The sequence below is a fragment of the Euprymna scolopes genome, chromosome 3 (assembly GCF_053919585.1).
Source record: "Euprymna scolopes isolate OS-2025 chromosome 3, ASM5391958v1, whole genome shotgun sequence".
Taxonomy (NCBI): domain Eukaryota; kingdom Metazoa; phylum Mollusca; class Cephalopoda; order Sepiida; family Sepiolidae; genus Euprymna; species Euprymna scolopes.
The window spans coordinates 84,116,016-84,127,264 of record NC_136484.1 but is presented as its reverse complement, the minus strand read 5'-3'; the positions used below and the strand labels follow the sequence as shown (position 1 = coordinate 84,127,264).

The 11,249-nt window shown below is 32.0% G+C and overlaps 1 long non-coding RNA gene across 1 annotated transcript; it reads right to left on the bottom strand.

Moving 5' to 3' along the window:
* Window positions 1-1,061: 1,061 nt before the first annotated feature.
* On the bottom strand, window positions 1,062-10,961 carry LOC145256691 (uncharacterized; the record flags this gene model as incomplete). Its single annotated transcript, XR_013864014.1, is given in 2 exon segments — window positions 1,062-1,813; window positions 10,910-10,961. It is a non-coding gene; the product is annotated as an uncharacterized LOC145256691 (long non-coding RNA).
* Window positions 10,962-11,249: the final 288 nt, after the last annotated feature.

The window sequence follows — 11,249 nt, the reverse complement described above, 5'->3', positions numbered from 1 at the left end:
ATTATTCAATTCATGTAAAAAGAATAAGATGTAGTTTATCCTATTGTAAATTTTTTTGCCAAACATTTTTCTTCTTTGTGAAAGATTTTACTTGGATTATTGAATCAGTGTACTAGGATGCTTCAGAATACCAATAAAGCAATGCCCTCTCATGAAATGTATGGCAGAAGTATGACAATTATAATTAGACATTTTCTTCAAAGTATTCACCTCTAGTCATATTTGATTAGTGTTAATTTTTCATGTATTATAGCAACAATTCAGCAAGAAATAATATAAAAATGCTCAAAGTATTTTAATCTCGAGATCTCTAAAGAATGAGATAAATTGTAATAAATCTAGTGTCATACTGTGTCATGCAGTTACTAAGCTTTCCAATGAGCACTTAAGTAAAAGCAGTGATTTAGTGATATGCCCAAATAAAATAAATTGGCCTAAGCCCCCCAGAATTTAATTTTATTAAACACTTAATTTTCATTAGTAAGTTTATTAAATTCAGTTTCCAAGGAGTCTTTAATGATAATTTTTGGCCAAAATATGCACTTTTTTCATTCTTAGCAATAATGGGCATATAGGGATGGCAGGTTCAGTGGCAAATTACAAAAGTTGTTATTTGAACATTTGGCTAGTAGTATCATCATAAAGGTCAGTGGAAAAGCACAAAGTAGACGAAAAACAAAACTGTGAAACAATATGACTCTTATCTAGATATTTAGATCATGGAGAGGTGGATAAAACTGTAACAGATTTTTTAATAGATTAAAAATTTGGAAGAGAGATGAAAAGGAAAAAAGCTAAAATTATGGAGGAAAAATAGTTACATCAACCCATGTTCAATGCAATCTTTTTTCTCTGATGATCTTTTTAGCTAAAATTAGCATAATTTGAAAACTCATTTGCTATGTGATTCAAATTAACAATAATAGCTGCTTAAATAAAATGTCTTTGGTTTCACATTTTAAGAAAGGGACAAGCTTGGTTGAAATTGTTACTCTCTCTGCTTGATACAAATTAAGTTTTCTTTGGTTGTTAATGTATCATATAAAAGATAACAAATCAAATAAGTTAACATATTTATTTTTAAAAGAATATATTGCCTGGTCTTCTGTAGATATAACAATCTTTGTTGAGCGATATCAATTTAACAAGTTATTTCTCACATATCAAACCATACACTATAAACAATTAGTTATTTTGTTCAATTCCCTAAAGTCTTTAAAATGTCACACTTAAATTATATTCTAGAAATTTCAAATTGAGATTTTGTTCTAGAAATATAAATAATATACTAGCTTGGTGAAATCTTCTAAAAGTATCATTGTTGCAATACAAGGATGAAATTCACTACAACAAAATTCATTAACAAAATTATTAATTTTTTGAATCTGAGGAATCTAATTTGTTAAAACAAAAAATTTTAATGAAAAGTTACAATATTTGTTTTTAAGAAAAAATGTTAATTGTAATTTTATAGCCTCAAAAACCCAATAACACCTTTCTAAAAAAAAAAAAAAAAAAAAAAAGCTTTAGATTCTGTTTTTGCAACATGTTTTTAAAACACTTAAAAATAAAGATTATATTTCTAATTTGCCTTTAATCAGCTGGTTAGATTTTTCTTTTGATTCAATAATAAATTTATTAATCTTCAAATTCTTCAATAACAAGTTCATCCTCTTCATTCTCTAAGAATATTTCTTTGTTTGATGCAACAGACGCTTGATTATTAGAAACGAAACATTCTTTTACTGGTGATGTGGCAGTACTCTCCATATCAGCTAAATCACCTTCCTCAAGTTTCTCTAAACATGAGAACCTGAAAAAGAAGAATAGATTCAAATAAGTTAAAATAGAAATTGTTTTGACTGAGAAGAATTAATATTTAGAAATCATTTTCTTTTGGTTTTCAAAAAAATATATTGTAAATGATTTAGATTTTGACGTTTTGATTTTCAAAAAGATTTCATCAATATACTTGCAAAAACATTTTGTATTTTGAATACATAGAACTTTTCGCTTGTACATTTAATACACAAACAACCAGATAAATAAAAGTCAATATGTGTTTGTTTGTTTAACCGGCATATCAACCTTCTTTGGGTCATTTAATGATGTATACAAGATTTAAATTTTTGATACTTTCAGAATCAATTTTCGCTGGGTATATTCAGCCAATGGTTTTTATATTTTATGGTAAAGATTTGCTTGTTTTAAGAAATTTAGAATGGTTTTAGGATTTTCTTTATCAAAGAGTTCTTTTAAACTTGTAGCTTTGTAGTAGTGTTGATGAATTTGTGTGGGATCATAGCAGTCAAGTAAAAAGTATTTCACTGTATAAGGTTCGTGACATGGCATGTATTTTGGAGGTTCTTCACTTTTTAGTATGTGGGAATGAGTTATGTATGTGGGTTCTATCCGAATATGTTATAAGACTACTTCTTTATGTGATTTTCTGGTATCTAGAAGGTTTTTTTTAAGTATAGGGGTAATTTGGAAGAGTTTGTTGTTTTGGCAATTGTTCCAATTTTCTTGCCATTTCTTTGTGATAAAAATATTTATTGAAGGTTTGTAATACGTATATGAGACCTTTATGTCGCTTATTTGTAGTTTTAAGGAATTTTTGGACGCTATGTCAACTTTTTCATTTCCGCGGAAACCGTAGTGACTGGGAATCCAACAAAAGAAGAAAGTTTTGTGTTGCATGATAGAATGGATCTTTTGTAAGAGTTTGATTAGTAAGGGATTGTTTAATTTTTGATTTTTTAATGATTCTAATACTGATAATGAGTCTACAAATATTAATTTTTTGGAGTTTTGGTTGATGATGATATCTAGAGTCAGGTTTATGGCTGTCATTTCTGCACTATATTTATCATAGTTATTTATATAGTTTATAGTTATTTGGTAACCTTTTCTGCTGAATAGTGTTTTCTGAAATAGCGGCACATCCCACTTTGTTTTGATCTTTGGAACCATCCGTGTAAATGTGTGTCCAATTTGGGTAAGAATCTAGAATGTTGTTTAGTTTTTCTCTATAGTCTGCAGGGTGAGTATTGGATTTAGGTTGATTTAACAGCCAGGGTGGGAGTTCTGGGAGATTTTCCTCGTGGATGCTGGTTTGATCTATTGAATTGTCTGTCAATGGTTTTATTGTTTCTTCCATGTAGAGACCAAAGGGTTTAATTGCATTTTCTTTTTGTTTGAATAGATGTGTGTAGTTGGGATTGAAAGTGCATTGATAGGCAGAATTTTTGGGGTTTGATTTTAGTTTTAGATAATATTGTAAGCTTAATTTTTCACGTCTCAATTTTAGTGGAGGTTCATGGGCTTCAGTATATAAGCTTTCTATCGGAGAGTTTTGGAATGCGCCCAGGGCAAGTCTTAATCCTGTGTGATGGATAGAATCTAGAGTTTTAAGGTAACTTTTTCTGGTTAAACCATATATGAAGCTTCCATAATCTAGTTTCGTTCTTATCAGAGTTCTATATAATTTTAAGAGTGATGAGCAGTCTGATCCCCACTCAGTATTTGCTATAACCCTTAATAGTTGTAGAGTCTTGAAACATTTTTATTTTAAATATTTTAAGGGAGGGATGAATGAGAGTTTTTTTTATCAAAAATAAGTCCCAAAAATTCATGTTGATCAGCTAGTTTGATTTTTGTTCCTTTTAGGTTGAGAGTAGGGTCATTGTGCATTTTTCTATGATTACACTGTTTAGACAATTTACGATATTATTAATTCATATATTAAATAGCATAACTGATAAAATACACCCTTGTGGGACTCCTCCTTGTGGGTCCGATTCTTACTTTAAAACTTCTATCAGATAAAAATCTTTTATCAGTATGGGTTGTCTGCCCTTTAATCCAAGGTTGTAAAGGTCTTTTATTATACCCTATCGCCATGTTGTATCATATGCCTTTTCTAAATCAAAAAAGATAGCTATTGCATGTTCTTTTTTAATGAATGCTTCTTTGATAAAGGTTTCCAATCGGACTATGTTGTCCATTGTTCCTCTTTTGTGTCTAAAACCACTTTGTAGGTTAGCAATTGAGTTGTTGGTTTCCAGATACCAATTCAGTCATTTATTTATCATTCTTTCCAATGTTTCGCAGAGACAACTTGTCAATGCAATTGGTCTGAAATTTTGTGGATCTGAATTGTCTTTCTCTGGTTTAGGGATGGGGATCATGATAGCATTAGGTAGTTTTCCCTTGAACCATATTTTGTTGAGCCTGTTTAAAAGACGTGTTATTGATTTTTTTTTTTTTTTGGGGGGGGGGGTGTCAGAAACTCATAATGTATCTCATCCACCCCAGTAGTTGTATTATGTGCTTCATTTATGACTTAAGAGTTCATTTTTAGTAAAAGAATAGTTGTATTCTTCTTTGTTGTTGAAGTTGAAATTTAATTTATCTTTTTTTCTGTATCTTGTTTTGTTTTTTGGAAGGACTGACTAATTTTTACAGGAGGAATTGTTTTGAAAGGTTTCAGCGAGAAGATTCGCAATATTTTTTGTCTCCGTTATTTTGATGTTGTTTTGTAGAAGATGATTTAAAGGGGAGGGTGAGTTTTTGCCCGAAATTTTCCTTACCATGTTCCACACTTGTTTGGGGTTTGTATTTGAGTTTATTTTATTTATATAATCTTTCCATGATGTTCTTTTTGTTTCTCTGATAACTTTACAAGCCATTGCTCTTTTTTGCTTAAAAAGGTTTAAATTGTACTTTGTTGGTTGGGAGTTGAATTTTCATAAGGCAGCTTTACGTTGGCGAATTGCTTTTTGGCATTCGTTGTTAAACCAGGGTCTTTGTTGTTTGTTAGTTCTGCTACTTTTAGGTATACATTCATGTGCAATGGCTAGTAAAGTTTTAGAGAAGTATTCTATGGATTTATTTGGGTTTTCTTCCTCTGAGAGTTTTTGTTGGCATTTTATTTTTTAATATTCTTCCCAATTTGCTTTTTTTATTTTCCATTGGGAGAGATGGATTTTTGTTTCTTCTGGATTTGTTAAAATCACTGGAAAATGGTCGCTACCCCAGGAATCTTCTAGAACCTATCCATGAGGACAGTAGGGTCACACAAAGATAAATCTAATGCTGAGTTGCCTGAAGTGGGATGAAGGTATGTGTTGGATTTATTGTTTAATATACACAAGTCATTGTCGTTAATAATTTTTTCAAGATTCTTCCCTTTCTTATCCGAGTATGCAGATCCCCATATATCGTTGTGACTATTGAAATCACCTAACAGTAAGAAGGGTTTGGGTAATTGATTTATTATTTCATTCAGCTCTGTTTTGCTTATTGGATCCTGGGGTGGGATGTAGATAATGCAGATATTTATAGTTTTGCGTAGTGTGGCTGCTGCAGCCATGGCTTGAATATTATTAGTATTTAGATTTATTTTGCTTTGTGGGATATTATTTCTAATAAGTATAGATACTCTTCCAGAGGCTCTCTGTTGGGTATTGTGGATGTGGTTGTATTGTTTGTAGTTTTTTTGCAGTTCCATTGGATGATTTTGGGGGTTATGGTTAGATTTTATGTATTTGTTTTTAACTTTTGTTAGTCGTTGGTGTCTGATCTTCGATCTTCCGTGCCCATTTCTTCAAATCTGTTTTGTCTCTTGGTCTGGAAGATGAACGTGGTCTGTTTATTTTGGTTTTAGCTTCTTTGTTGGTTGGTGGTTTGTTTCCTTTTCCTTCATGGACACTTTTTGGTGTCCTTTTTTTTTTTTCGGTGAGAGGGGTTGTTTCTGTGGTTGTTGTAGCACTTTGGTGTTTTGTGGGTCTTTTGAGTTGAATTTTGGTTTGGGAGTTTTGTTCAGTTTTGTAATCTTTATTTTTGTTGTTGATTTGTTTTATAGCTTTTTTGAATTCTTCCATTAGTTCCCTTACTTCATTGAGTAATTTAATGATGTCTTCTGGTTTGATGTTTAATAGGTTTGCTTTTGTTGTTTGGTTATTTGGTCCGGTGGTATGCTGTATGTTTTTTTTTTGCTATTTCTGAGTATTTTATATTTCCAGCTAGGTTACGAGCTTCTTGGAAGGTTATATTTTTTGTATATTTTATTTTGATAATTTCTTTTTCTTTCATTTGTCACATTCTTTTGAATTTGCACTATGGCCTTTTTGGCAGTTAATACATTTTGGATCTTTTTGGCAATCTGTATGGGTCTCGTTTTCTCCACACCTCATGCATACTGGAGAGCGTGTGCACCGGTCTCGATGGTGTCCGTACCTTTGACAGTTGTAGCATCTGAGAGGGCTTGGTATGTATGGTTCTATATTTATTTTTTCATATCCTATTTTGATGTTACTTGGGATTTGATGGGTATTAAAAGTTAGAATATAGGAGTTTGTATCGATGGTTTCATCATATTTTTTAATTTGGATCCGTTTTACATTGACAACATTCTGATTTTTTAGGTTAATTTTAATTTCTTCCAAGGAGCACAGTAATAGTTCTGAACTCCTGATTACTCCTTTACTAGTATTCAGCATTTTGTGGGGATAGATTTTTACTTTTTGGTCGTTAGAAAGTCTCCATTTAAAGATCTCTGTGATATATTTTTGGCTTTCTACTTCCACTAGTAGTGTGCCATTATTTAGTTTTTTGAACATTTTTGGTTTGATACTTGAGAAAATTTTCTCAATTTTGAAGGGAGACACTTTTGTTATCGGTTCTCCTTCAGTTGCTTCAATAATTATGAAATAAGGTAAATTTTGAACGAGATTTCGGTTTTGCGATTCTGTTTCTGAATCTGAAGTAGATTTGTCTGAAACTTCACAATGGTTTCTTTTCTGAGGCTTTTTATTTGCCATTTAAATATTTTGAATTTTTCATTTCTCCTGCTCCTCACCTGCCTCAGAGCCCTATTTGGGAAGTGGGGGGGGGGCATTCACCTCAACACAAAAAGGATACAGGAGAAGTATACTCTCCCTGATGATGGACTCAAGAACCTGTGTTTCCTTCGTCTTTTCTAATGGCCTCATTTCTAGAAAAGATGTTAGTTTTCCAGCCGGGTTTTATCCATTCTTCAGCAAGTTGATTGACCCTCCAGCCACCACTTACTAAATCAGTTTATTACCTAATGTGGGGAGAGTGAGTCTATTTTCTTGTTGTGTTCATCTGATTTAATGTTAGTCATGACCAACTGATTGATTGGATCGGGCCTATCCAACCGCCTGTCTTAACCAAAGTGGCATGTTGCACCTCATGTCCTAATAGGACCTTGAACACGATCTGCTCCACCACCAGGATCCTGTCCTTAGGCATTACAAGTTGCCACTCACGGTCAACAGGTGACCCCATTGAGAGACTTTTACTCTCTGCAGGGGAGCAGTCGGTGTATTCTAATATCCCACCGACAGGGCTGGTTGGGAAGTAGGGGAAGAAAAAAAAAGGGGGAGGGAAGTGGGCTGTTGTTTTTGTGTTTGGTTTTATAGAACATAATTGAATTTTACAAAAGAGAATAGAAAAACAAAAAGGAACATCAATGTAGGTGCATTTCGTCTCAGGAAGCCAATAGACAGCCTGATCTGGTAGCACCAGCAATATGTGTTTGTAATGAATGACATTAGTTTAAATGATTATTAGGTATTCCAAACTGAATTTTTTCTCCAATACACAAAAACATTTTATAGGTATGTATCTATGGTGCTGCACAGTATAAAAATATCTACTATATCTTAGTATCGTACTTAGTACATGAGTTATGGACATTCAAAGTTAGTCAGACATTGTATACAAGGCCAACATAAGCAGTATATAATTGAAAATAAAATCTTCAAATAAGTGAAAAAATTTTATAAATATAATGTCATAGTTCATTAAGAGAAAGATGATGTAAATGGGATTAAAAATTCTTAGATATACACATTGGTGAAAATTATATGCTCTCAAAAGTTTTTTTATTAGCACATACAGGAAAAAAAAGTTTTTTATTAGTACATACAGAAAAAAAAGTTTTTTATTAGTACATACAGAAAAAACCTCTTACGCATGCAAACAGTCCAAAGTCGAATTTGGCATTTGGGTAGAAAAACGGGTCAAATGTACTCTTTATAAAACCTTTGTTGGTTTTCAAAAGTAAAATACTGTCAATTTCTTAAAAAGTTTGGTTTGAAAAGTAAAATGTTTGTAATTGAAAGATTTGTTTTCAAAAGTAAAATGTTGTAAATTTCTTGAAAAGTTGGTTTTCAAAAGTAAAATTTTGTTTGTTTGGTTTAAAGGAGTTTGAACACTTGTTTCTTTTAAGTATTTTATAATTTATTGAGGTTTTATATTTTGTAACACTTTCTCGATGTTTAAATATTTTAAAATATTTTTTCTGTATATGCTTGTGCCTTTTTACATTCTATCAGTATATGTTTAACTTTTATTTGGCGGTTGCAGGTTATGTACATTTAGATGTTTCTTCACCTTTGGTTAGTTTTGCATGGCTGATTCATATTTGGTTTGAGACAATCTCTTTTCTTCTGTCCCACTAATGTTTTTAGTTTTCGTTCTTGATTTTCAGTTGATATTCATGTAATTTGTTCTTTGTGCATCTGTTGCATTCTTCTTGCCACTTGTTTTCCAGGTATACCTTAATTTTTCTTTTCAAATCTGCATGTAGGATTTTGAGTTTTTTTGATTTTGTGGTTTATGGTTTCTCTAATTTGTCTGCTTTTTCATATCATGAGATACCAACATGGCTTAGTATACAGGCTATTACAATTATTTTACCTTTTGGCTTATTTCATTATATTCTTGTGCTATTACTGTGATGAAGGGGTGTTTGGTTTCTCCTTTTTAAAGGGCCATGATTTAGAATATGGAGCATGTATATATAATGAATTTTTGTTTGTTGTTGTATTTGCTGAATTTGAGTGCCATTGTAATGGCTTGTAGTTCAGCTGTATATATTGAGGTATTGTTGGGTAGTCGTATTTGGCATTGGCTTTGCCCATTTGTATAGGCTGCATATGTTCCATTCATTGTTTCTATGTATATTTCTTTGTATTCTGAATATTTTTCTCTGAGTTCTACATAGCTGCTTCCATTTGTTCAATTGTTTTTATTGTTTTTCGTGAATTTGGTAAGTGTTAGGTCAATATTTGATTTATTTAAAGTCCATGGTGGTCTGTTATTTGTTTTTTGTGTGGCTATGTTGTCTGGTTTTTCATTGATTTGGGATATTGCTTCCTTAATTCTGTGTCCAAAATAGAAATTTATGAATTGTGGATTAAAGGTTGCATCGTACATTGGGTTTTCTGGATTGCTTTGCAGTTTTGCTGCATATTGTAAAGAAAATTTTTCCCATCTTAAATGCAGAGGTGGTTCATGAGTTTCCACATACAGACTTTCCATTGGTGAGGCTCAATAGGCTCCCAGGCTAAGTTTCAAACCTCGATTCTGTATAGTTAGTAATTTTTTAAGTATGATTTGCAACTCCACTTGGCACAGCTGTGGTCAAGTTTGGATTTGATGTGTGTATGGTATATTTTAAGTAGTGTACCCCACCCATGCCAGTCTAGTTTAGATATCATTTTTAAGATGTTTGTTTTTAATCATTTTTGTTTTAAGTTGCTAATGTGCTCCTTAGAATTGAGTTTATTATTCCTAAGAATTTGGTATGTTGTACTACTGGTATTAGTTGTCCATCTAGTTTGAACAGTGGGTCTAGGTGATATTTTTGTCTCCTACAGAAGTAAACACGTGGTTTTGGATAATTTAAATCCATTTTGATTAATCCAATTGTCTATTTTGTTGGGGCAGTATTGCATTTGTCTTGTTGTAGTTGGCATCTTTGGTGATGAACAAGTAATACAAAAAATGTCAACAACAAATAATGTCTTTCAAATCTGATGTTAACAGTTTTAGTTATATCATTGATTTTAATTAGAAATAGAGTAATGGATAATACACTATCCTGTAGTACTCCTGTTTCTTGTACATATTGGTTTGATATTGTGTTTCACAAGCATATCTTATGTTCTGCTAGAAAGGAATTCTTGGATAAACATTGCTAGGTTTCGTCTGATTCCCACATTATGAATGTCTTTCAGGATTCCGTACCTCCATGTAGTGTCATATGCTTTTTCCAGACAGAAAAAAGATTGAGACTATATGGTGATTTCTTATTAAACTATTACAGATGAATGTTTCTAGTCAGATTAGTTGGTCATTGGTGTCTTGGTTTTGTCTGAATCCACTTTGGTGTCTGGATAGGAGGTTAGATTTTTCTAGATGCCATATTAGCCTTGTATTGACTATCCTTTTCATTGTTTTACATATATGAGGTGCCTTCAATAAGTTTCCAGACTTTTTTCATAGGAATATTTTTACACACATAAAACTCTAGTCCTGTTCGAATTATTTCCACCCCAGTTGCAATGCACTTGCACCATTCCAACAACCTCGGGAAGGCTCCATGGAAGTCCTCATGTGTGAGCATATCACAGCCTCTTTCATCTCCTCAATTGTCTAATAACGACAGCCTCTTACGTTTTCCTTTAGCTTAGGGAACCAAAAGTCACAGGAACCAAAGTCTGGACTTATAGGGATGGTGAGGAACTGTCTTGGTCAAATAGTCTGTGACAAGGATGGAGTTGTGGAATTGTGTATAAGCTTTTTTGAAGCAGTAGTCTTTTCAAAGGTTTTGCTTTACTGACTAAGACTTGATTTTTCCTGAAATGCTATCATGGCTTTAAATCCGATCATAGCACAATGGATATGATCTTTTCTGCTTTTTTTCAGGAAAAGTGCATCAAACAATAGGTAGCATTCTATAGATATGACAAAAGTTTTCAATAATGTTAATAGAGCACCCAGCAGGATTGGCCACAAAACAACTTCATCACTTCTGTAAATAAGCCAATACAAACACGTTTGAAGTATAAACTCATGCAATATTTTACTTTACCTGGATTTGAATTTTGGAAAATTTGTGATTCCTTGCACAAACGAAATTTGTCCTGAATAAAATAAAAAATAACACTTTCAAAATATTTTTTTATATTACAACTTAAAAGAAATGTTTGTAATTCAAGAAAAACTTTCTCTTTCAGATGATAATGAAAAGTGATATTTTAATTACCAAAATATGTTCAGTTGAATTTAATCATACTTATCAAATAGACAAAGCTCACTGATAAAAAGTTTTAAAGTTAAAATTCTTGTTGGCATAAATAAAGAGTAAACAACAAATAGTTGATACATTGCATTTCTTGATTGAAAGAAATTTGATTTGAGAATGCGAAAAA